Here is a 24,952-nt window from a genome sequence, read left to right as displayed (position 1 = left end):
CTCAAATAAAGCCACGGGCTGGAGTCTGAAAAGAAACCCACGTTACGTTGTTCCCCCTCCAGACACACATCACATGCATATCAACACATACGTGGGCGTCTTCATCTCTACAGAATAAATGGGGTTCTTCTCATTTAAAACTTCATTACCCTCTCAGTTTGTGTTTTCCATCATTCTTAATGGTTACATGGAGACGGCGAGACAGTTTACTCTAATGAAATAAAAATGCAAACAAAATTAGATAAATAATAGGAACTGACACTGGTGGTGGAAAGGGGGAGAGAGTCGGGATGAACAGGAAACTCCAGGCCTTGGACAGAGAGGATGGTCGCCACTTGGATCCTGGGGGTTGCTAACTTCAAGAACGTGGGCTCAGTGTAACAATATCTTCCAGTGGTTTTGAAAAAGCCGGAAATTTAGAATATTTTAACACTGGAAATCATCTAATTTTTCTATGAGGGCCTCCCCCTGCCCCTTCCAAATTCTTCAAGGAAAACCTGTTTGGCAGCTGGGAGCAGTTCACGGGTCTCGAGTTTGTGTCTCTGTCTGAAAGAAAACAAGGTAAAAATTTTCCTTTCTCTTTATATTTCTGAGTAGTTTAGTAACCTTCTCTCTTTTTAAAAGCATGTTACACAGTGACTAGAAACAGAGCTTGGTGGGGGGGAGGGAGAGGGAGCTGCGGGCCAGGCGTCCTCCATCCTACTCAACAGAGTAGGTGTTTCAGTAGAGAACCCCACAAAATCCACTAAGTGCTGAGAACTTGAACACAGTGGACTGAATCCTTGAGACCTGAAATAGGGAAGGAGGAGGTAAGCAGAAAATATTTATCATGTTGTCTATTTTTGTCATTAGCTGTGTGAGTCTGGGCACCTGTTTTGGGGGCAAATTGTGGAATAGGTGGGATTAAGGGACTGGACTAGAAGTCCTCAAACTGGTAGGACACAAGAGAAACAGCAGCTGAAGTTCTGTTTACCAGACGCTATACATTCCTAATGGGACACCATGAAGACATCATCTTTAAGTTTTCAGGCACAATAGGGGAAACTGAACTAGTGGAAAATAGGGCTAGATAGAGGCAAAATGTAATCACCCCCATTTATATGCACCTATGATAAACCAAGCTGTTGCAAAAAACTTTTCTGGATTTTTCTAGTTTCATCTGTTTGCAGCTTATTTCTAGATTTTTGATGTTTGTTAGTACTTATTAGTTGATAAGTGACTACAGTAGCAACATCTTAAAAGGAATTTATTAGAGGAAAAAGTTGAGAAAATTATTTCTGTTAAAAATCTGTTTCTGCAAATGGAAAAGAAATATTGCATTCTTAAATTTTATGGTGGGAAAACTTGGTCAAGCTGTTGTGGGAACATAGTTTGGAGCCACTGAGTGGGCTCCCCAAGGCCCCTTCCAGCTACAGCATTCCAGGCATCCGCATTTTTCAAGTGTGGCCGAGCCAGATCCATGAGCTCTCAGCTGAGAGAAATTCTCTTAAAAACACTATGTAGCTGTGGGCTGCTTCTCAGGAATTGAAATTGGGAAAACAGACATTTGAGGATAAGCAAAACAGCTTAAATGCATGCAAGCTTTGTCCCAACAATAAATTTTTGGAGGTTTATCAACTTCTCTTTAATCGAATCTCCACCCGGAAGACTTCATAATTTCTTGTGTTGATGTAGGTCAGCGGCTGCTGCCTGCTGGGGACTTGTTTATGCTGGGAATGCAGTGATGGACAACCAAGATCTCCATGGTGCTGAAACTAGTATTAATGGAGAGATTTAGAACATTTTTAAATATGAAAAATAGTGTATTAGATGATAATAGGTTTTATGGAGAAACTAAAACTAAAACAGAGGGAAAAGTGGGTAGCAGAAATGTGGGTAGAGAATTTAAGATAGGGGTAACCAGCCCTGGCTGGTGTGGCTCGGTAGATTGAGTGCCAGCCTGCAAACCAAGGGTCACTGGTTGGATTCCCAGACAGGGCACATGCCTGGGCTGTGGCCCAGGTCCCCAGTAGGGATGCGTGAGTGACAACCACACATTGATGCTTCTCCCCCTTTCTTTCTCCCTCCCTTCTCTTCTCTCTAAAAATAAATAAATAAAATCTTAAAAAAAAAAAAAAGGTAGGGGTAACCAGGAACAGCTTCACTCTGATTTTCAACCTTCTCCATCCATGGCACACATAAACTAATTCCTAAAATTCTGTGGCACACCAAAAAAAAAAAAAAAGTATATTTTATTTTTGCTGATCTGACAAAAAATAGGTATAATTTTGCTTTATTCACACCAGACAGCTATTGTTGTGTTGGCTATTCTCATCTTTTTAACTGAAAGTCAAGGGAAAAGAGGTCAGTGCCCCTGACTAAATAGTCAGGTATTTATTCTTACATGTGTAAATTTCAGTCACCTTCAAAGTATTCTCCATTTGATGTAATCACCTATTGAGACATTTTTTCCCACTGTTCAAAACAGTTTTTAAACTTGTCAATCTTGATGCCTTTTAGTGCTTCTGCCATTGTTTGTTTCCACCATCTCCCCATCAGCAAAACGTTTCCCTTTCAGGACATTTTTCATCTGGGGAAACAAAAAGAGTCACTCGGGGTGAGACTGGGTAAAAGGGAGGGAGGGGCACAGGGGTCATACTGGTTTTTGGTCAAAAACTGCTGAACACTCAGTGCAATGTGGTCAGGTGCGCTCGTAAACCACCCATCATGAAATAGACAAATGCGTTGAAAGGGTCTTCAGAAAAAATTAACTGAAGCCAAATGCAGCCTCTCACAACAATGCCAGCTGGTACACTGATATGGATGGGTTCCTAGAATGCTCACCTCATGGGGGAAGCCTGTACTACAAGGGGCCTGCCCTCCAGAAGATAATTCCGGTTTGGGGGGAGTCCCCTTGTACTTAACACCTGAGTCACTTCTACTTGTATTAGGATAGGAACTTGTCCAGAGTAATTCTACTGGCACCTAGGACATGGGTGATGGACATTGGCTCTCTGTGGAATAAACAGGTAAAGTCCTAGGTGCTTAACAAATGTTAGGTCTTTAGTATATTATTATTGCTAGTTACTATTATTATTATTATAGCGATTTATTTAAGGAGAAGTATATTCCTGTTCTGTAGAGCTCACTGTTCATTACGGTAGCGACTAGCCACAGGAAGCTATGTAAATTTAAAGTACTTAAAATTTAATTACATACAAATTCAGTCCTTCAGCCCCAGTGAAAGTCCTATTACTCCATCGCTGCCTGGGACCAGCAGCTCCTGCAGGGACTCCACAGCGTGGGGAACGTTGACGTCCTTGCAGGCAGCTCTGTGGGAGAGTGCAGCTCTAGAGAACGCCTCCGTCTTACTCCTGACTTCAGAAGAGAAGTGAGAAGTTTGAGGTCACTGTGCTATTCTGTTGACCCAGGTCTCACTCTAGGGGAGTTGCCTTTCCTAACTCACTTGGAAATATTTGGGATTTCTTATAGTAATGCCAACCTAAGAAACATCCAAACCTGTTAAGAATTTGTATGAGTTGATTTGAGCCAAATTGACGACAATTGCCTGGAAGCAACACCTCAACGGACTGAGAAAATGCTCTGGAAAATGGCAGTTCAGCTCCTCGTTTTATACATTACAATCAAAGGAAAGGTGTAAGTGGGTTCCATGAATTCCCTGGCGACAGATTAGGGAGGCGGGAGAAAGCGGAGGGTAGGGGACCTTTGGGATTGGATAAAACGTAAATGATAGACACGTGCTTCGTTTACACAGGTGGGTGCAGGCGAGTTACCTGTCAACAGTCAGCAGGACACTAACAACGAGGGGATTCGTGGTCTCCCCGTGGTGCACGTCTGTGCTTTGAGGGTCCGGAAAAAGGGAATCTGACATGCCAGAGGTGTGTTATCATAGATGCAAAAAAACTACAGACAGGCTCAGGCAAGTAAGGTAAAGAGTGACTTTTGCTGGGGAAGATTCCAGCCTGGGACAGGACTGCTCACCATGACCTGCTTTGAATTAGACAGTTTTTAAGTTCAGACCACCCTTAGTCATTACATTAGGTCTCTGAGGGTGTAAGCCCGTCACGTAGGTCCCCCAAGCTTGTCAGGCTTTGTATGTGGCCCCCTTTTGTCCGCATGTCCCTCTTTGAGTCACAAATCAACCCAAAGGGTGTGTCAATGACCAACCGTTTGATTGGATACCGAGGTTCCATGGTGCTAGGAAGGCTCATTCCTGGGATGTCTCAGAGTCAGCGTCAGCATTTGTCTTGCTGAACGATGGACCATTGGGGAAAGGGCAACACTATGACCTTGGATGGAAGTCAAGGCCAAATTTTTTTTTTAAAGTGAACGGCAGGCTAATGGGAGGCAGTCAGGCATGATGGGCCTTTATTGATAAAACCACTAGAGATCATTTCTAACCTACAGGCTGCCGTGGTCCAGGTCCTGTTTCTGGCCGCGCTGTCCTGTGCTTTGCATCTCGTGTAGCATTCCCTCACAGTCTGAGGGCACACCACACACCTTTTCAGCTTTCACGGCGGGACCGCGAGGCGGGCCCTTGTGTATGACGGCCCATCTACTTCCCGCTGGAAACACTCGTGTGCTGTTACTACCCTGACGCCTGCTCGTTGTGCAACTGGAAGCTGTAGCCTAAATTGTAATCTCGGCCAAGGCTGTAAGAGCACAATGCTGTCAGTCACAAAAATTTTCTGAAATTCCAGAGGTCAGGCGCACAGTAAGAGTTTTCCCAAGGAAATTTCCTGTGCCTCCGCAGCGGTCATGGGGGCCATGTTTTTATAGCCCCTTCAGCTCCTGTCTGAATTAATATAGTCAGTTGTCCCTTTGGGGTTGGGGGTAAGCACATTCCCATAATTGGGTTCTGGTGTTTTTACATAAAATTCCTTACTTTATATTCCTTTTCCACTAACCTCTTACAATTTCCCTTATTCTTAGTTTGACTTTTCCCCCCTCATTTAACTGTAACCAGATTATTAGGACAAACTACTTTCTGTTAACTTCTCTTAAAAATATACACATCCTTTTCCTCCCTTTTGTAATAGCATTTCTCCTAGTTTCAAAAGAGAAACCATAAAAAGAGCATTATGGATTAAAAACAGTTACATTATATACCTTCACAATTATTAACAGTTGGGCTATAGACACAAGGTTTGAGAGAGTTCTAAAGAAAAGGTATAATTATTATTATTAATATCCAGACAGGTAAAGACAAATAAATAAATAGGATTCAGCATCAGTTTGTGGGTGTACAGGCCTCGAGGATGGTTTGGGGTTGCTGTCTATCTCTGACGTCCGAGGTTTCTCGTCTTCGGGAGTTTCTGGTGCAGGTTGGGGCGAGTGTCAGAGACAGGGGCGGATGTCCATTTGCAGGTGGCACCTGATAAGGTCCCTTCCAACAATGTGGGAGAGGCATCTTTAATTAATGTCTTTTCCACTGGAGGAAAATCTCCTGGTTGTAAGCCATGGTCTTTTAAGTCTATGTCTCCGGGGGCACACTGAGAAGTGAATGTTACTGATTTATTAGTCCGGATAAGCTGGTGAATGAGCCCTTCATAATAATGCAGATTGTCTCCTTCCGGTAACGTTGATTCATGTCCCTTCATCTAGATTGATACGGTGGCTGGTGACTATTTCATAAGGAGAAAGGCAGATTTCAGGTTGAGGAGGGCTGTAAGGAGAGCTTTTAGCCAAGGGAGAGTAAAAACTTCTGAAAATTTACCTAGCTGATTCTACTTGTACCATTTGTATGGTCTTCCAGTCCAGAGAACTGGGGGGCGATAGGACTAGGCCAAATATTACAGTTGGGTTGCATTCTTTTGTCTAGTTAAAAGAGTCACTGTAACTCAGAGGGAATCCCCCAATTGGAAATTATATATATATATACATATATATGTATATATCCCAATAATTTACCTACCATAGGCTGTTTCTTTCCTGCAAGGGAATGCCTCGACCCGTACAAAATTAAAACTAACATATTTGTTTTCTTGAGATGGTGGAATTTGGATAAAATCCAATCCCCATACTTCAAATGGATCTTCAGGAAGCGGGAAATGTCTTTGGGACCCATGGAATGATTTTCCAGGATTGTATTTGGACAGAGAGAACATCTGTTGTACACTTTATGAGCTACAGTAGCAATAATGTTGTTTTCTCCGTGAAATCATCTTTTTAGGACTTTGTTTTACCTCATGCACGTGTTCAATTTAGGTAATTAAGCCCCTATAGACAAAGATGGGTTTCTGGTTGGGTCCCCGCCTTATCTGTTTGGAACAAAGCCTTTGCTGCTGTACCCTCTTTTCCTCTGCAGCTGTCTAGGGAACTCTAAAAGAGAGTCTTATTGATTTTATAGGAAGCAAGGAGCATTCTCAGGTCTGGACAACTTGGCTGTGTAATGCCGCCCGTCTAGCAGCAGCATCAGCTCGATAATTTCCTCTTGCTTTCATGCTGGCAGCTTTAGGAAGTCCTGGAATTTCGATAATTGCCCACTGTTTCAACTTCTGTATGCCATCTGATAATTGTGCAACCTACTTTCCTTTCTTCATGGGCTGCCCTGCGAAAATGAAGAGGTCTTGCTGCTTCAACAATATTCTAAAGTTGTGAGCTACACCCAAGGCACAGCTGTTATCAGAGTAAGTACTGGCTGTTTGGTCAACTGACAAGTCCCAGTCAGAAAAACTAGTTAGGCTTGTAAATAAGACCTTCTGATTAGCTCCACCCTGGGAGGTATTACATAGCCAGCTCGGTAACATCCCTGTTTATCTTTGAAAGATCCATCTGTAAACCTAATTAAGTCGCACTAGGAAGGAGTGTCCTATAAACCATTGCTAGAAATGAGCAGGTGGTCAGTAAACAAAATGCAGTCGTGGATGTTTTGATCCTGCAAAGAAAGTAGCAGAGTCGCTGGGTTAAGACTGTTGTAACAAGTTCAAGTAAAGCTAGGTGCCGGAGGCCAGAGCCGGTGGACGGACAGAAGTGTTGAATGTGATCAGAATTCAGGGGGGTCAACAGAATCCCAAACGTAACAAAGGAGAGCCTGCAACAACCTGCTCTGTTTGCTTACCCGAGTCTACAGCAGAGACGGGCCTGCGGCTGCTGAGTCTAGCTGCTGACCTTAACAGCCTACGGGTCTGTGATAAGCACTCTCTTTGAGTTAAAGCTTCTTAAAGTATTTCCTTTTATCCGTGTATAAAAGGTTAGAAGGGTTATAATTAAGGTGCCCGAGAATGGGAACTTTAGATACAATTCCTTAGAGATTTTACAGCTTGTTTCCCTTCTGGGTTTTGCTGAATGGGACCAAGTCAATTGGATTTTAATAAGATATACAGAGGCTGGGCTAAGCTGCTTTCCGTTTTTGGAAGAGGAAAAGATAGGATTCCTCTGAGTCTTTCAGGGTTAACTAGATGATAGATAACCAAAGTATTTCACCTGAGGACCTGGGGTAAACAGACTTGTCCTGTGAAATCCTATGTCCCTTTGTAGCTGGCCACCGTAATAGCGAAATTGTGTCCTTTTGGGAGTCCAGCTAAAGCAGGGTGCAGCCAAGAGGAGGGCCCCAAGAAGGGATTTGTAATGGGGTCCAGGACTCGGGGTGTCCAGGAAACATTAGAAAAATGTATATAGGATGTCCTCACCCCTACAGGCCTGAGCCAGGGGGGATGGGACACATGGAACAGGGCCATTCAGAGGCTGTTTTGGGTAGCAAGAGCTTTGCAGCTAACCCCAGGCACGGTCATTTAACATATCTATAACCTTTAACTGGTTTCATGGATATGTTAAATAGCTGTGGCCCTGCTTTGAGCCAGGGAGATGGGAGTGACTTCCACCCAAGATGGGACTGGGAAGCAACTCCCCCTGGTTACAGGGCCTGCGTGAGAGCTTGGAGATGATTGGCTCCAAGCCATGGGGCCACACCTGCCCAGACTTACTATGGCAGCCCAGAAAAGCTGGAAGAATACAGGGATGCTGGCAGGTGTAGCTGACTGTAGGAGGAGTCGGAAATGGGGCTGCAAAGGAAGCTGGGTGCTGGGATTTAAACCTAGGCCCGGCAGCCATAGGAGGAGAGACCATGCGGCTCTGGAGTAAAAGAGAGACCACGCGGCTCCATAGTAGTAGAGGAGGGCCACAAGGTTTTGGGGGGAGAAGGAGGAGACCACGTGGCTCCAAAGTAAATGGGGAAAAGGACCACGCGGTTCTGAAGGAGAGTAAAGAGGACCACGAGGTTTTGGAGTGCTTCTTCTTGCCACGCGGCTTAGGCAGCGGGAGAGACTTTGCAGCCATAGAGAAAGGGGAGAGAGGACTCTTGCTGGTGGGCCATGAGAAGGTGCCACATGGCTTTGGATTAACTGGAGATTGCAGCAGCCACCCAGCTGATGGTGCCGGGAGCCTGAATCACGGACTTCTACTTCTTTTCCTGAGACATGGTACCCCGGACTGGGCATGGGGAGAGGGAAGGACTGTGCATCTGTGGGTATTCTAGAGGACTTTAGTATCTTATTGAAGACATTAGGTCATTATTCTAAGTTTGTGTAACTTTTAAATAAACAATTCCTTTCCTTTGCACCAGTCCCTGGCATTGAGAGTCGTCTTTCCTCTGGCGGCGGGCATTGCGAACCTAGCAGGTGGGCGTGGGGGAAGGAACGTCCAGAGACAGAAAGGGGGAATCCTTTCTGTAATAATTTATCGTGAAGGAACCACCCCCCTCTGCTCTGTAACACAGCGATTTCATAGAGCGTAAACTGAATCACCCTCCTGTTGGATTACAGTGGAGTCTCCAGGAAATGTAAATCAGCTTTCAGTATCTAAGACAATAGGTGGGACTCTGCATGTATCCCTGGGGTATCACTCTCCGAGTAAACGAGTCATCTTCCCAGGTGAAATCAGGGAGGTATTTCTGTCTCTTTCTGCGGGATTGCTGAAAACGGCGCGATGTAAACATCTAGGACTGGGAGACATTGGCGGCCCACAGGAATAGCTGATGATAGGGTGTGTGGGTTCAGAACCACAGGATGTTTGGGAGTAACGGTTCTATTCATAGCCACGAGAATCTTAGCAAGGCTCCTTGCTTTTCTATGGAGTATCTTTCCTGGGAGGACAGGGGAGTTCCAGGGGCTTGTACGTGGAAGGACCCGTGCCCTTTGGAGTAACCTCGTGTGGTGGGCTCTGTTCCAGCTTGGGCACGAAGGACATCAGTCACCAGAAAAGGCCTGGAGTTGGGCGGGAATGTCCCTGCAGCGGACTGTCAGCCTGGAGATTTTTTTCCTCTTGGGGAATTTCCTTTCAGAAATAGGTCCAGTGTCCGATTTACTGATTTCTAGGTACATTTCCCCCTTCTGGAAGAAGGATATGTGGGTGTCATTGGTTTCAAGAAAATCTCGCTCCATCAGGTGAGATGGGGCAGATTTGATGAGCAAAAATATATAACGTATTGCCCCGTAACATTTCCTAGTTGGAAGGAAATGGGTTCTGACTTGTAACAGACGTTGCCTGATTAGACACCCCTACCATCTGTGCAGAAGCCTTTGCTCTAAGGGGGGAGGAAACTTAATTAGATAGTTAAGAACAAATAAAGTGGGCGTTAGTACTTTTCACTTATCGTAATTTTAGTTTGTCCTGAACTACTAGTAAGGAGAAGGGGCAATGCCTTTTCCATGGTCCTCAGGGCAGCCCTATTGCTTCTGGGTTTTTTTTTTTCCCTTCTAAATCCCATTTCGGCTTCCTATAATTATTTCTCCACATGAACGGAACCCTCTATAGGAGTTTTCCTGTGAACCCTACTTAGTGACTGTGTTGCTTTAGCTCCCAGAAACCTGTGGGTGTATTAAGTGGATAGCCAGGGTTACATAGTCTAACGGTTAAGTTCAATTCCTTTGTGAACCCGTCAGTGTCCCAGAGAAAACTGGGGAAATCTTTAGGTAGACTCCTTAATTCTGTTCTCGTCCAAGGATTGTATACCATTGCTGGTTCCCCACCGCCCTAGGCCAGCTTTTCTCCACAGGGAGCTTGCTAGTGCTCCTGGATTATCCTCCTCTGAATTCCTATTCTCTTTTTCCCCTGGTCAGTGGGGAGTGCTAGCAGAGACTAGAAGAGAGGAGAGGGAGGAGGCCAGTGCGGAAGAGGAGCCCAGGGAGAAAATAGGGTGGAGGAGCTGCAGAAGGGGGAGGGATGAGGAACTGGCAGTTTTTAGCTTCAGAAACCTTCTTTAATTCACAGACAGCCTCTAGAATTCCAACTTCTTCTTTTTTTTAAAGAATTTATCTGTGATCCTTCTGGAAGCTTTTAATTTCCAAATTAATATATGCTTTCCATTCATTCAGTTTAGTTTTAGAGCCAGTATGTTCTAATTTTGCATGCAAAAAATTAATTTAGGCACTGAAGGAAAACTGCGTTTTGGCCATTTAAAATTTTATCATTTCTAGTTTAAGTCTTTTCACTTTGGTAAAGTCCTTGTAAATCAAGGATTCCTACGAGGGGTGTTTGTGAGGGCTGGGGCCTGGGAGTCTCCAGCCTTGGAGGCACAATTTCCCATGTGAATCTTAGTTTTATTTTGAAATCTGTAGAATCTGTCCTTAAGATTCTCAAAAACAATTCCAATGGAAACGTCAAAGGTGAACAGCCACCCATTTGTTCCTCCAGCCCTGCCTGAGCCGGGGTTCTGTCAACCCTTAACCTTAGATCCACCTTGAGGATTTAAGATAACAGTTCAAGTAACAGGCAGGGCCTCAGATCTCACACCCAGGGAGGTCCGGGATTCCAGCGGAAACTCACCCAGGTTCAGCCTTTGCAAGATGAGGAGCCGGTGAGGCACCATGGGCCCCTGCTGGGACCTGGCAGGAGTCCTGGTAGGCAAGGTGGTCCTGGGTGGGCTTCTTTGGAATCCTGCTGATGACACCAAGTAATGTCAATGTAAGAAACATCCAAATCTTTAAGAATTTGTATGAGTTTATTTGAGCCAAACTAGTGACAACTGCCAGGAAGCAACACTTCAACAGATTGAGAACAGGCTCCAGATAATGGCAGTTTAGCACCTTAGTCTACGCATTACAATCAAAGGAGGGGACCTAAGGGGGTTTCATGACACCCGCTAGTGATAGACTGGGTGGTGGGAGGAAGCAAAGCAGGGACACCTGTAGGATTGGGGAATAAGTAAAATGATAGACACCCTGCTTTTACACAGCTGGGTGCAGGCCAGTTAGCCGCCAACAATCAGCAGGACAACGGTAACAACGAGGGGATTTGTGGTCTCCCCCTGGTGCAGGGCCTGAGCTCTGAGGGTCCGGAAAGAGGAAATCTGACGTTCCAGAGGGGTGTTACTGCAGATGCAGAAAGACAACAGACAAGCCCAGTTAAAGTAAAGGTTGACTTTTGTCAGGGAAGATTCCAGCCTAGGGCGTGACTGCTCGCCAGATCCTGCTTTTGGCTAGAAGGTTTTTAAATAATTTCAGACCCCTCTATGTGGTTACTTTCAATTTCTTTCTCTGAGTTTCTAAGGCCATCACGCAGGCCCCCTCCCCGAACTGGTCTGGTCAGGTTTCGTATGTGGCCCCTTTTCGCCCCCGTGTCCGCGCTAATCACCGTACTGTAGGTGTTCATGGGCTTTCCTACTGCCTTTGATCCTCAGCACACCCTTCAAAGGCAGTGAGTAGAATTGCAATATTGTGTACACATGTGCACATGGGAAATCAAGCACTGACCACAATCCCACGAGATGTACATGTTTTTGGCCAGTACCACTCTGAGAATTTTTGAAATGACCTTTGTCTGAACTTAAAAAAACTAATGTATGTTTTAAAGGAAACAAATTCCACATATTTTCATTTATTTATGCTTCTTCTTCCAGCTTTTGGTTTGAAGGGGGCTTGCAGTATCTGAAAAATCTTTGGGGATTTTCAAATGAGGGTTAGTATTAATTTCCCCCTCCAACATAGGAAGTGAGGTTAGGTCACAAAATCCCAAATGTTTTAGGCTGCCTTCAAAGCTCAGATTTGTCAAGTTAGAGTGGGTGTCGATTTGGCAAGAGATGTTTCATTCATGGGACTTTGTCCATTAATGGGCTCTTTTCAAAAGAGAAGGGATGTGTTGGGTGACTTACAGTAACAGCATTTTTTTAAAAAGAGTTTATTTATTTATTTATAGAGAGTGAGGGAGGGAGGGAGAAAGAGAGAGAACCATTGATGTGAGAGAGAAACATTGATTGGTTGCCTCTTGTACACGACCTGACCAGGGACGAGCCTGCAACCTAGGCGTGTGCCCTGACCTGGGATTGAAACGGCGACCTTTCACTTTGCAGGACCTCACCCAACCAACCGAGCTGTACCAGTCCAGGCTACAGTAAAAGCCTTTCACTGTGGATTACTGTACAAAGAGCGTTTGTAAAGGAATCGCTGGAGCTGGGCGAGTGGGCCACCCATTGCACTTGGGAGGTGCTGCAGTGAACTGGCAAAACCACAGGCGGGTGTCAGCCCACTTTAGGGTAAAGTCTGAAACCTTCTAGAACTTTGTTAGGCAGCCCAGCTAGACAGCCACTGCTAGCACGGTGTTTCCCGTGACCATCTACTGTGGCTGCCATTGATCAGCCTACGCTTGTTCAATACTTAGTCAATAATCTGTGAGATCCTCATGTATGTAGCACTCAATCCTTGTGCTAGATGATATTGGGCCAAGAATACCTGATCCAAAAAATAGCAATAAAAAGAAGTGCTCCTATACATTGTGATCTTGCCTTAAACCAGGTAGTAGGCAAACACTTTCAAAGTCATGGCTAGTGTGTGAGCAACTCTTCATGACAAGTATAAACATACCGAGTATTTAACTGTGTAGGCTGAAGTTCAGCTGATCAGAAATACACCTGGCTGGAGGATCATGTGGGACGAGTCAATGCCACATCTCTGTTTAATGGATCACACTGTCCCCTACTTTTCCCTTGAGTTTGAATTTAAACCCATAGCAAATGCTGTTTAGGTTACAGAAAACGAAACTCGCAAGAACAAAGACCAGGTATATGGGTCATTGTGATGGGGGTGCACACAGGACCTGCCGCCGGGGTGGGCAGGCTCGCTGGGAGCTGGGAGAACCTTGGTCAGCCTCGGGGTCTCACTGGGAGTTGGGTGGATGTGTCTTACATACATGTTCTCCGTGCATCTGGCCATAGGCTCTTGAAAGTATTTGCTGTTTTTATCCCCATATGCATTTTTGATAAATCCTTTCACCAGGGAATTCTGCTGCTCGGCCTTTAAAACTGAAAGTATTCCTCGTTGGGCCTTCGTGGGTTCTCCCTGAAACGCCAACAGTAAAATCGTCTAATACACTGTGTCATCTGTTGTCGACTGTCAACAGACTGTAGGATGACGCTTGTCCTCTTCCGTTCCCCTCGCATTTATTGGTGCTTAAAAATAAGTTGGAGTTTTCATGCTAGTCCAGCACACTGCGTTGGTTTCTTCCGTTAATTATAAATTCCATTTCATAACAATTGCAAATTCCAAGGAGTGCATTTCAGGGAAGTTACTGCAGTTCATTTGAGGATAAAACCATTGGTCTTTGACCTCATGTTGCTGTGGCAGAATGCTAAAACTTCTCAGAAATGTATTGCCTTGTCAAGCCTTCTCACTTAATTAAATCTTCCTGTAAACTTCTTGAAGGCAAAGTAACTAATAGCAGTTATTGATGTGATAAGAATTATTTTGTATTCCTTAGAGTCCTGGACACAAGTACCGTGATTGTCGACATCCGGTGATAATGCAGAGTAAGGGCCATGGGTACTGATGGAGAAATGTCCTCTTGCCATAACCAGTGCTCAGCCTGGAACATCATCTCCCATCTTCTGGGGCTCAAGGACCAACTGCTGTCCTACTGTGCCCACCAATCTGAGACCTGGGGCTCAATCTCCCCGACTGAGCCCCACCAGAATTGGGAACTTGGATCAGTTCATAAACCTTACCTCGTAGCATTGTCCCTTGTAGCACTGACCTGGGAAGGCAGGGGCCCTGTCCCTCAGAGAGCCCCTCCTTCAGCATGCACATTCTAGGTTCCCCCCCGAGTGCCTGGGACCAGCTGGGCCAGCAGTGCCTGTAGAGAGGGGCTTCCTGAGCTTCAGCAGGGTCTTGGTAATACTTTGCTCACCTGTGTACTGCTCTGTGGGACCCTCCAGCAGAGCACAGGTGGGACAGAACATCAGCCAGGCATCCCTGGGGCTGGGCTCCTTGCCTGCTTGGACATTTCACCTAATTTCTTCCGGTCCCTCTTATGCGGAAAAACAATCTACAGTTTACTGTCAGTACCTGTAAGCAATCACTCTTTCTCCTCCGCTAGTGTTTAAGGTCATCTGTCTTGTCATAATGTGTTCAAATGTAGACGCAGTTTTATTTAATCTCTTTGCTTCTTGGAGTCCCTTAATCCTAGTCCTGCTGTGATTCTGGAAACTTCTCAGTAATTATTTCTTTAGATATTGCATCTCCACTACTCTCTTTTTTCTTCTTCAAGAACTCCTATTTTGTCAATTTGGAACATCTCAGTCTAGCTTCTTAGCTATGTTTTCCTATTCATTGTCTCCTCATTCTAGAATGCTTCAGTTCTGTGTTTTAGCTCATTCATTTTGGGGTTGTTTTGTCTGGAAGTTATCTACTGCATTTTCAAGTTCATTATTGTAGTTTACTTGTCCAGGTTTTATAACACATGTCTACCTATCATCTACCTACCTACCTACACACTGGTTTCTGGTCTTGCTATGTTTGTGTTTGCTTTTGCTCAACAATTGTTCTGTTCTATTTAAATAAAAATCATGTTCTCAGTTTTCTCTTTGACATCCTCAACATTTAAAAAATGTCTTTTTCAGACTGTTCTATAAAATAAATATCATGGAAGAGGTCCACTAGCAGATTGTCGATGTTGATCGTGTTTTTTAGCACTAGATTTATTCCTATGTTTTGGAGTTTTCATAGGTTGGTTTATCTTGAATAAGATTTCTCTGTCTGTCTCTGTTTCGCTGTCAATGTGCCTCCCTCCACCCCACCCCCCACCAGCTCCCTCTCTTGTTCTAGGGGGTCTTGTAGTTGCCTCTGCACCCTTTGAATCTCTGATATAGGGCTACATTTTATAATCACACTTTGAGGCCAGTGCTCTAGGGGCCAGTTGGGAGAAGGACAAATCCAGGTTCAAGTCTGAGGGCAGCAGGACTCAGTTTTAAGAACCAAACTCTTATCTCTCCCCAATGCCTCCTTGGCCCCCACAATTGCTGTGCACCCTTTGTTCTGCTCAGCAGGTGGTTAGATCTTACATTCCCCCTGCTTCTTTTTGTAGGGTCGAGGTTTTCCAGATGCACACCTCTAAGCAGTAAGTGACACCCACGGCTCCCCCGCCCCCATTTGAGAGGACTGCCTCCAGGGACGTCCCGCCCAGCAGTGCCAAATTACTTGCCACAGCTGTAAAAGGCAGAACACTGTGGCGTGGGCCTTCATCCGCCACTCTTTGTTTCCACTCGGTTTCTCAGCCACACGGGCACTTCTCTTGTGTTCGAGTCCAGACGTGTGCATGGGTGTGCTGCCCACTTTACCCCTCGTTGCTGTGTTGGAAAGGATTTTCGCAGTGTAAGTTCTCAGCACTGTGTGGGCCCGGAAGCCTCTCTCTCCCCACGCTTCTTGTAAACGCAGTCCATTTTCTTTCTGTATCTCCCCGTCTCCCTCACCAGTTAAGGTGTCTGCTCCCACAGCACCCATAAAACTGCTCTTGCCAAAGCCAAGGCATCCGGTCTGTCTGGCAGACATCTGGGATTTCTTCTTTTCTTTTTGATAATTTATTGGGATGACATTGGTTAATAAAATTATATAGACTTGGAGTGTACGATTCTATGACACAGCACCTGTGTAATGCATTGTATTTCTCTATATTATGTTTATCTATTGACAGAAAATTCCCTTACTTTCATGCTTATTTTTTGTTTTTTTATTTTTATTTATTTACATTTTTCATGGTTGTTCAGGTATAGTTGTTTCCATTCGTGCTTATTTTTTAGATTAAGTCTCATATAATTTAAGTGAACTTCTGTTCCTTTCAACGTAAAAATCCCAGTGAATATGAAACAGTAAAAAACTGGTCTTGGAGCCTCAAAAGAAAATCCAGTCGCGTTTCTCACTGGCCTAAAATGCTTCAGTGACTCGCTTTCTCACACCCTCTGAGATAACAGCTGAAATTGCTGAGGATGACACCTCTCCTGTTCGGCCTGCTCCTTCTTCTGCTGCCTCCTGTCACATGTCCCTTCCAACCCTATCTCAGCGGCTATCCCACTGCCAAGTACACGGGCCTCCGTCTCTCTGGCCCTGCTGCTATATCCTTTGCCTGCAAGGACCTGCTCTCTCTGCCTCATTCTCCTGCAGACCCTACTCTACTTCCAACAGCCGCGTCGGGCGTCCTAATGCACTCCTTTAGGGATACTTTCCACACACACGTTCGACAATGTGTAAGGGACCCTAACTGACAGCCATTGTCCTGGGTGTTGAGAATTTAATAGTGGGCAAGAACAGACATGCTCTGTCCCCAAATGGAACTTACCTGTTCGTGGAGGGGACAGAGATTAATCACGTGATCACTGGGTTAATGGAAACCTGCCTCTGGGATACAACTGCTATCAAAGACAGAGTCACAGTCCTGTGTGAGCCTGCAGCGAGGAAGACCATCCCTGTGGAGGAGACTGCCCCCACGGTTCCACAGTCAGAGTCTATTTTCTTCTTCACCATTGTGTACGTGGTTCTGTTCTGCTCTAACAGTTATCTCCGTGTTCAGCACATCAACTGGCAGATAGCAGGGATATGAAAAATGATGGACTATTTTCTGATGGAGTTAAAGTTTAACTTGAGTTGTGGATCATAGGGAAATTTATAGAGGAATCATTTTTTCACTCCTGTTATTTACTCTCTCTAGAACAAGAAGTTCAGTGTCGAGTTGCTTTGCCGAAACAGTGCCATTCTCTAATAATTCTAAGCTTCTTAGAATTCTTTCTTATAGGTCAGAGACTATTCTAGCAGCTACTCGCTTGCTTTGAGGTTGGAAAATGAGGGTGCAGCATTCACTAGATCAATTATGAATTATTCCAAAGGTCAGAGCCTGGGAGCACAAACTACACTGGCCCCTTTCAGGGAGTGGAAAGTGATGAACGTGTATTTGATGAAATAAATATTGTAATGAGGAGAGTAAAAATAGCCAAACCCTGTCTGGGATAAACAGGAAAATGACAAGGCAATGGGAAATAAGTTTCTTTGATATTGTGATCCTGTACACTTTAAAACACTGGAGCAGAAAAATTATCTGCAAATGGACTCTAATAGACAGTCGTTCATTTTTCTCACTGGAAATGAAGTCCATCAGCACAGTCCACACAGAGCTAAGATGGCTTTCACACACTTGCAGCCCCGCCCTCCTCCTTTTCTAAAACTGGGTCAAATGCAGAAGTTGTGTTTTCGGTCTAGATTCCACTCCCTTTCTAGAGCCCCTCTGCCGAGGGCTTCACCGGGCAGCTGCTTCTCAGGTGCACACCCAGGGCTGGCACCAGGCGGGCTCACAGAGTGCGTGGTTCATGTGTACATGTCTGCGTGCCAAGTCCTGATTCTCAGGTTCCCCGAGAGTCCTCCAGGGAACTAAGGATGAGACAGAGACCCTCCCGCTTCTCGGTACCTGCTTTTACCTGGACACCTTAAGACCCCAGCGAACTCCCAATGCGGTCAATTGTTGTTATTTTCTATTTTGATGAGAGCCACCCTAGCGGGTGTGAAGTATTATCTCACTGTGGCTTGATTTGTATGTTTCTAATGATTAAAGATGGTGAACATCTTAATATGTGTTTATTAATCAATGAATATCTCTTTTGGAGAAATGTCTATTTAAATCCTTTGCCCATCTTTAAATTGGGTTAGTTGTCTTATTATTGTTGAGTTATAAGAATTATCCTGGTTACTCTATATATTCTGGATACTAGGCCCTCATCATATTCATGATTTGCAAATATTTTTTTCCCAGTGAGTTGTCTTTTCACTTTCTTGATAAAGCCTTTTGAAGCACCTGTTTGTAGATTTGATAAAGACCAATTTATTTATTTTCCTTTGGTTGTTGGGCTCTTAGTGTCATATTTAAGAAAATGCTAATGCAAGGTCATGCACATTTACAACTATGCTTTATTCTAAGAGTTTTATTGTTTGAACTCTTACATTTAAGTCTATGCCCTATTTTGAGTTACTTTTTGTGAGTAGGGGCCTGACTTTTTTTTATTATTAGAATGTGCATATCCAGTTCTCCCAAGTTTATTTGTTGAAAAGACTATTCTTCCCCCCCCCTCCATTGAACTTGCACTTTTGTTGAAAGTCAACTGACCATAGATGAATGAATTTATTTCTGAAAACTCTATTCTGTCTCATGGGTCTTTATGTCTGTCCTATTCCACCTTGATTAGTGTAACTCTGTAGTAAGTTCAAAAATCAGGCAATTTCTCAAAAGTCCTCCACTTGTGTTCCTTTTCAAGATTAGTTTGGCTATCCAGGATCCTTTGCCTTTTCACATAAATTTGAGGATCAGCTTGCTCGTTTATGCAAAAAAAGCAGTTGGAATTCGGGTACGGATTTATTGCATCTGTAGATTAATTTGGGAAGTATTGCCATTTGAACAACACACAGTCTTCAACTTCATCAACACCAGATGTCTTTCCATTTTCTCAGATCTTCTTTAATTACTTTCAAAAGCGTTTTGTGGTTTCTCTCAATTCCTCGTTGCCGTTGTCCATGTGGCCAACTTCAGAGTCGGCAGCTGTTACCCCGGGGTGGGTGCAGTAGGCAGTCGTGGGGCCTACAAGCAGAGGTAGAAGCAGTCCAGGCCTGGAGGGGCCAACCAGAGAAACGGTGAAAGAAAAGTAGACTTTGTGTAAGAACTCAGAGACGGGAAAAGAAAGTCCGCTTATGACCGAAAGACTGGAGTAATTCACGGACAAATAACTCATGACAACATCCGGCTCTTAAAAGTAACCTTTCCTTGAACGAATAAGCATCTTTTTAATAAAATCACTCTTGAGAATTAAAGTCAACGATGGTACTTCCTTTATTCAAATAATTGGTTAAGCCTCTTTTTAAGAACTGCATCCAGGGACCCTGGTATAGTCCTAAGAATATTCTTGTGATGCTGGTGTCCTTTGAAGGTCATTATTACTTTAATAAAAGAAGTGAAAATTTTAGTGTAATAATTTTCCAACTTTCCTTATGGAAGTTGGAAATTGGCGTTGCGATCATTTGTTGAAATATTCATTTGTGTTTAGTGTTTGGGGTTAGTTTTTCTCGTCCCAGTTCCTAGAGAGTAGATAACATCTGTTCTTTCTTCTCGGGGAAACTTTGTTTCCTCGCTGAAGAAGCTTCCCTGTGCACAGGCTCTCTCCCTAGCTGTGTGTGTTTATACTTTACTGATAGTAGGGGTCACTGACGATGGAGAGGACTCAAAGTAGCAACTGACTCCGGAGCGGGGAATGAGTGAAAACCTTCAGATTTGGGCGGGGGGAAGGAAGCTGGGATTTGGGAGCGATGACCTGCTTCCTGAAAGTGACACAGGGAATTGGCTAGGTCCTCTCCGGTAATTATTACCCTGGCCTTGCAGATCTAGCTCATCTGCCCATGCCTCATACCCAGGGAACATGGGGGACCGCCAGTAACGGCTTCACTCAGGGGTTTCCTCACAGGCTCTCCGCCTCACCTGCCCTGACGGCTGTGGTCTGTTACCTCTCCCCGACTCGCCAGTGCCTTCACTTTCTTCAACTACAGTTTATGGTTGGTATTATTTTGTATTTGTTTTGGGTGTACAATAGAGGGGTTAGACAGCCATATGCTTTACAGATCGTTCCCCCCGACATTTCCAGTACCCACCTGGCAGTACACTGTTTTCCGACCACTGCTGAGCTGCCGAGGCCCCGTGCGGGGCGCTGAGAAGGGAGCGGTGAACGAGACAGAAACTGTCCTCATGTAGGGCCCTCTGACGCCCTGTGGGGCTTCGCAAAGGGGTCAGCGTATACCGGTTTGTGGCCTGACTTTCCATGCTCCCTTCTTCTACTGTAAAAGCACCGTGGTGGCTTTGATGACACAGCGGTGCAGACAGGACAGGTGCCTCCTCGGCCCGTGCCTGACATCCTGGGCGTGTGGCATCATGGAATCAACATTTCTTCCTGTTTCGTATCTCCAGGACCTCAGGAGCCCAAAGGTACTTTTCTTTTTTGTTAACTTACCTTTTTTCTTTTTTTATCCAAGTAACACATGCACGTAGTTTAAGAAATCATACATAGCTACAAGTTTCCTGTTGAAAAGCTGTTCCTCCTCCTACCTTACTCTACCCCATGTTCCAGAGGCAACAGCTGTCCACTCTTATGGCCTTGTCCCTGCTCGGCCTTCCATAGTTAGAAACACTGTTCCTGACTGATATTCCTTGATGTGCCAGTTTTAAGCATTGTTTATCGACTTCCTTTTGTAGCTGTTGACCATCCCGTCCTTTCTCACTGTCACTACATCCTGAGGTCCCTTCTCTCCAGTCTCCCCTCTCGTCCTGCCGCACACTTCGGTGAAACAGGCACACTAATAGTGCCATGTCTATGTAAATACCAACCACGGCTGTTCTAAGTTCCCTACTCAGACAACTGTTGGCTTTTCCTACGGTTAATAATTGCCTAGTGTGTTGACTCCACATGACCTCCTTTTGCAGCCGCGGTGGCTCCCTGAGGCCCCAGCCTGCCCTGTGGGCTGGTGACCCGAAACCCTGGTCCCTAGCACAGTGTTCTGCAGAGGGAAATGACTCATTCTCTCTGCAGATACTTAGGTAGTCACTTCCTCTGCTCTAGTCAGCCTATTTCTACATCTACTTAGTAGAATCAGCACTGGGTTTTTTTACATTATAATTTTAAGGAGCTGTGAGAAGAAAAGGACTTTAACACGAATGTTCAGAAATCCCAAATTCTTCTCCTAATAAATCGTATATGTATCTGTGTGGGCTCAAGACTAAGAGGCATCTCTGTCTCACCAAGCCACCCTGGACGGAGGCTTGCTCATATCTTCTCAAGCATCTGAGCTAATATTCTATTTTCTTTCTTCATCTTCTCCCCATCTCCCAACCTCCTCCATTTTACCAGTGGCCTTTAGATGGAGGGAAAGATGTAAAATGCTATAACCGGCTTACTGGGTAAAGATGCTCACCTATATGAGCAGCAGAAAACCGGAGAATCAGTCTTCCAGATGGGAATATGCTCCCCCACTTCGGACAGCCAGTGAAATATTCTGTGAGTTGGTAAAGCAGCACTAATTACACTGGGAGGGAAAGGCCTTTCACTGTCCAGAGTGCTGAGGGCTCAAAGCATCATCTCACCTCATCCCTACTGATATGCCTGATCTGCATATCAACATATTTGAGTAACTGAATATGATGCCTCGTTCAGTCCACATGTTACAAGACCAGAGAGATGGAGTCTACATTGGGAATATTCAGCAAAATTTAAATGTATGGAGTAGAAACAGCAGCCTTCTGTAGTTCATTTCTAATCTCATTGATTGCTTGGCTTGTGTATCACCTACCATGAGTTCTGTTAAGTAAATTAGCTTCCTACAGAAAAGTAATCTTATAATGGGTTAGTGCTAGCTAATAAATTATGTGTTAATGCAAAAAGAAGTACCACCGAGACCACCAGGATTCATGTTCAGGGTATTTTGCAACATCCTGTCTCCAGGAGGCCAAGGACAGTATCTTTCTTCTTGCTAGCAAGGACCTGGTGTGTTGCATTCCGAAGAGCCACTGAAGCACTCGACCATTGGCCCCGCCTGATCTAGCCCAGGCAGCAGGCGGACTCCAGTGGGAGTCCTCTGGACGGCCCGACTCCACCTTCCAGGGGGCAGGCTTCCGTCTTCCAGGAGTTGCCCCGCCTCGTGTATGGGTGAGGAACAAAAAGATCCATGTTACCCCTACAGGCATCTTCTGTCACAAACACATCCCATCTGAGAACAAAAGCATGTGTTTCCTATTAGTTTGCAGTGCTGGGCAAGGCGTACTTAGGATCTTATATGTCTAGTTTAGCAGTTTCCCAAATGTCTAGCATAGCACGGACACGCAACAAGTATTTGCTAATTGGCAACATGTCTTTGCCATTTCATAGAACTTACAGCTGGCAAAAGAAACCACAGAATGAGACATTATAAGGAACTATAAGTCATCCAGAGGAAAGTGGGGGCTTTCTGGGGAGGCACTTAACCCAGACTTGGGGAGTCAGGGAAGAGCTCCCAGAGGAAGTGAAATCCAAGTGGAACTGAAGGAGAAGTGGGACTTGGCAGCCAGAGGTGGTGGTGCGGGAATGGAGAGTGTACGTGGGGAGGGTAATGCTGAAGCAGGAGTGTTCCTGCAGGAGGGGAGAGCGTGAGCCAAGGCCTGGAGAAGAGAGAGAATCGGGAAAGAAGTTGACTGCGACTGGACTGTAGGGTGAGTGGAGTGGCTAAAAATAAAGATGAGGCGAGAAGGGAGAGCCATAAAGTTTTATGGACGAGTTTGGATTTTATTCTAGCACCCACTGCAGGGTTTTGCACCAGGGAGTGACAGAACCCAGCATGTCTGCTGGCCTAATGTTCTCAGGAGGGTTTGAATTCTTGAACTTCAGTGGAAAGGCTAAGGGGCAAACATTATTCCTTTCCTTGGCCATATTCCAGGGTATATTTTTGAATATTGGCAAACGGAACTTCAGAACTCCTACCCAAACCAAAATAACTCCTTGGATCTCATCCTGCCTATTCTTAATTACTTTTCAGATTCTGTGTAAAGTTGACACCTGGTATTCATTAAGGTGGAATCCATTTCTCAAGGCTCCTGGAAACCAGGGCATGTCAGAGAAGTTGCTCAAGCCCAAGCACTGTTTCTCTCCAGCTGTCCCCAGTGACTTGCGGGTAACATTTCCGAATCTTTTGTGGTTTGAGAATTTGTTACAAAAATCCACGCTGGACTAGATTTAACCCCCAAATTAGGAGATATCATTTCAATAAGGCAATATCCCACATTCTTATCTCCTTTTTCAGGATCACAAGTACTTCGCGGCAAGATATTTTGTTCTGCCCGTCCGGTTGATGAAGGAGGCTGCTGAAGTCTGCCGGGTACCGCTGGCTGTGGAGGTTGTGTCGGGGCATCTTCCTTCCCATCTGGCCTGTGGTCATGTGCGCTGAAGTAGCATCACCTCCCATCCTAACCGTGAAGAGCAACTGTGCAGCACACTGGCTCCCGAGGAGTTTCCTCCTTGAGCACTGTGGAGGCAGCTCTGACTTCCCCTGGCCCTCTGTCTCCCTCAATTATCCCTGGACCCTGGTAATGCAATCCAGTGATGGAAGAAGCACAGAAAAAGCTTGGTAATCACATGGGTCTGGGTCTCCATCTTGATTTAATTATCTGCTCAGCTGCCTGGGGGATAATACCTATTTTCTCAGCTTCACGGTCCTCACTCATAAGTTGAGGACAGCAGTAGCCAATAGGCAAGATCATGGTGAAGATGAGGTGGGGTGATTGGAATCAAGCGCCGCGCATGATGGCAGGCACACTTCCTGCTCAGTAGATGCCAGGTGCTGCTCCATCCATGAGGGAGATGCAAACCTTTGGTAACTTGTCATTGTGAAAACCGTGTCTGGACTTGAAAATTAGCGGCTACTCAGGCTGGAGGAACATGTACGAACCACATGCAGATGTGATCTTCACCCTCAGGCAGCCCCTAAGACAGCTGCTTCCTCTCATTGTAGAGAAATTGTTACGGGGTTTGGGGAGGAAATGGTCTGTGTGAGGTTTCAGATACTGTTTCGTTTCATTGATTCTTACTGTCCTCATCTGTAAATTAATATTTTAGATCAAGTGACTTCCGAGTTGATTTAATCCCATCGTTCTGAACAGCCAGGGACATGGTTTAACCATACTGTAATTTTGCTAAGGGCCCAGGCCTTCAAATATCTATGCGCAAGTCAGAACATGGTTGGATAGTGTGTGTGTGTGTGTGTGTGTGTGTGGTATTCATAGAGCATATAAAAGATCCATAAAATTCAAGAATGTTTATTTTTTATTCTTATGCTGCCACAAATTATAATCATAGCCACAAGGATTTTAATAAATGTTGACTCTTAACACCTACATGTATGATGGCTTGCCTTTGCCTTTTTCTTCAACAGTCTTGTATAAATCTACCACACTTTTTTTATGTGTATCAGTAATTGAAGTGATCGGTGGTCTGTGTGTGTGTGTGTGTGTGTGTGTGTTAGAGAGACATTTGGACTTGAAGAGTTGGCCCTGGTCTTAGGGAGACCATGAGAAGTTCTGCTTGTCCCAAATTTATCTCCTTCTCTCCAACATGGATTTTTCTTTAATGTTATATAATGAATGTTTTTTAGAAATATTATCTAACCCCATGACATCAACTATCACCTGTATGTTAGCAACCCCCTGAACAGTATTTCTAGCCCTCTAGAGAGAGTCCCAGTTCAAAACACGTATTTCAAATGCCGCCGGTGTCCTAGGAAGGTGAGGCGACTGATTCCTTCCTTCATTCGAGTGCAGCTTGTTTCCTCCTTGTCGTGAGGGGTGTCTTCACTGGACATGCCATCTGCCCTCTGCGGCCTCCGGGTTTCGGCAGACAGCTGGCGGAAACCCCGGTGCAGGGGAGCAGTGATGGAAAGACACGTTTTGGGCTAGGACTTTGTCTAGAGGGCTAGAAATATTGTTCAGGGAGTTGCTAATGTATAGGTGATAGTTGATGTCATGGGGTTAGATAATGTTTCTGGGAAACACATATATATACACATATATATTTTTTGAGAATGCACCATACGTACGAACAAGTTTGACTATTCTGACCAAAATTGCCTGCAGACAATTGGTTAAAAAAACTCCCTTAAGTCAGTTGAATAATTAACTTTACCGTCTTTTTACCAATTTTATATTTCTT

The 24,952-nt window shown here is 44.8% G+C and overlaps 2 long non-coding RNA genes across 2 annotated transcripts; both read left to right on the top strand.

The window, feature by feature from the left end:
- The first annotated feature begins 3,532 nt into the window (after window positions 1-3,532).
- Window positions 3,533-6,590, top strand: LOC128781316 (uncharacterized). The gene is made up of 3 exons (XR_008427260.1): window positions 3,533-3,636; window positions 3,755-3,878; window positions 6,350-6,590. It is a non-coding gene; the product is annotated as an uncharacterized lncRNA (long non-coding RNA).
- Window positions 6,591-19,672: 13,082 nt separating this feature from the next.
- LOC123480899 (uncharacterized) lies at window positions 19,673-24,130 on the top strand. The gene is made up of 6 exons (XR_006657041.3): window positions 19,673-19,784; window positions 20,073-20,211; window positions 21,131-21,277; window positions 21,754-21,925; window positions 22,788-22,922; window positions 23,052-24,130. It is a non-coding gene; the product is annotated as an uncharacterized lncRNA (long non-coding RNA).
- The last annotated feature ends 822 nt before the right edge of the window (window positions 24,131-24,952 follow it).

The sequence above is a fragment of the Desmodus rotundus genome, chromosome 1, assembly GCF_022682495.2.
Source record: "Desmodus rotundus isolate HL8 chromosome 1, HLdesRot8A.1, whole genome shotgun sequence".
Classification (NCBI taxonomy): domain Eukaryota; kingdom Metazoa; phylum Chordata; class Mammalia; order Chiroptera; family Phyllostomidae; genus Desmodus; species Desmodus rotundus.
Note: the sequence above shows the minus strand (reverse complement) of the source record. Positions and strands in the feature narration are given on the sequence as shown.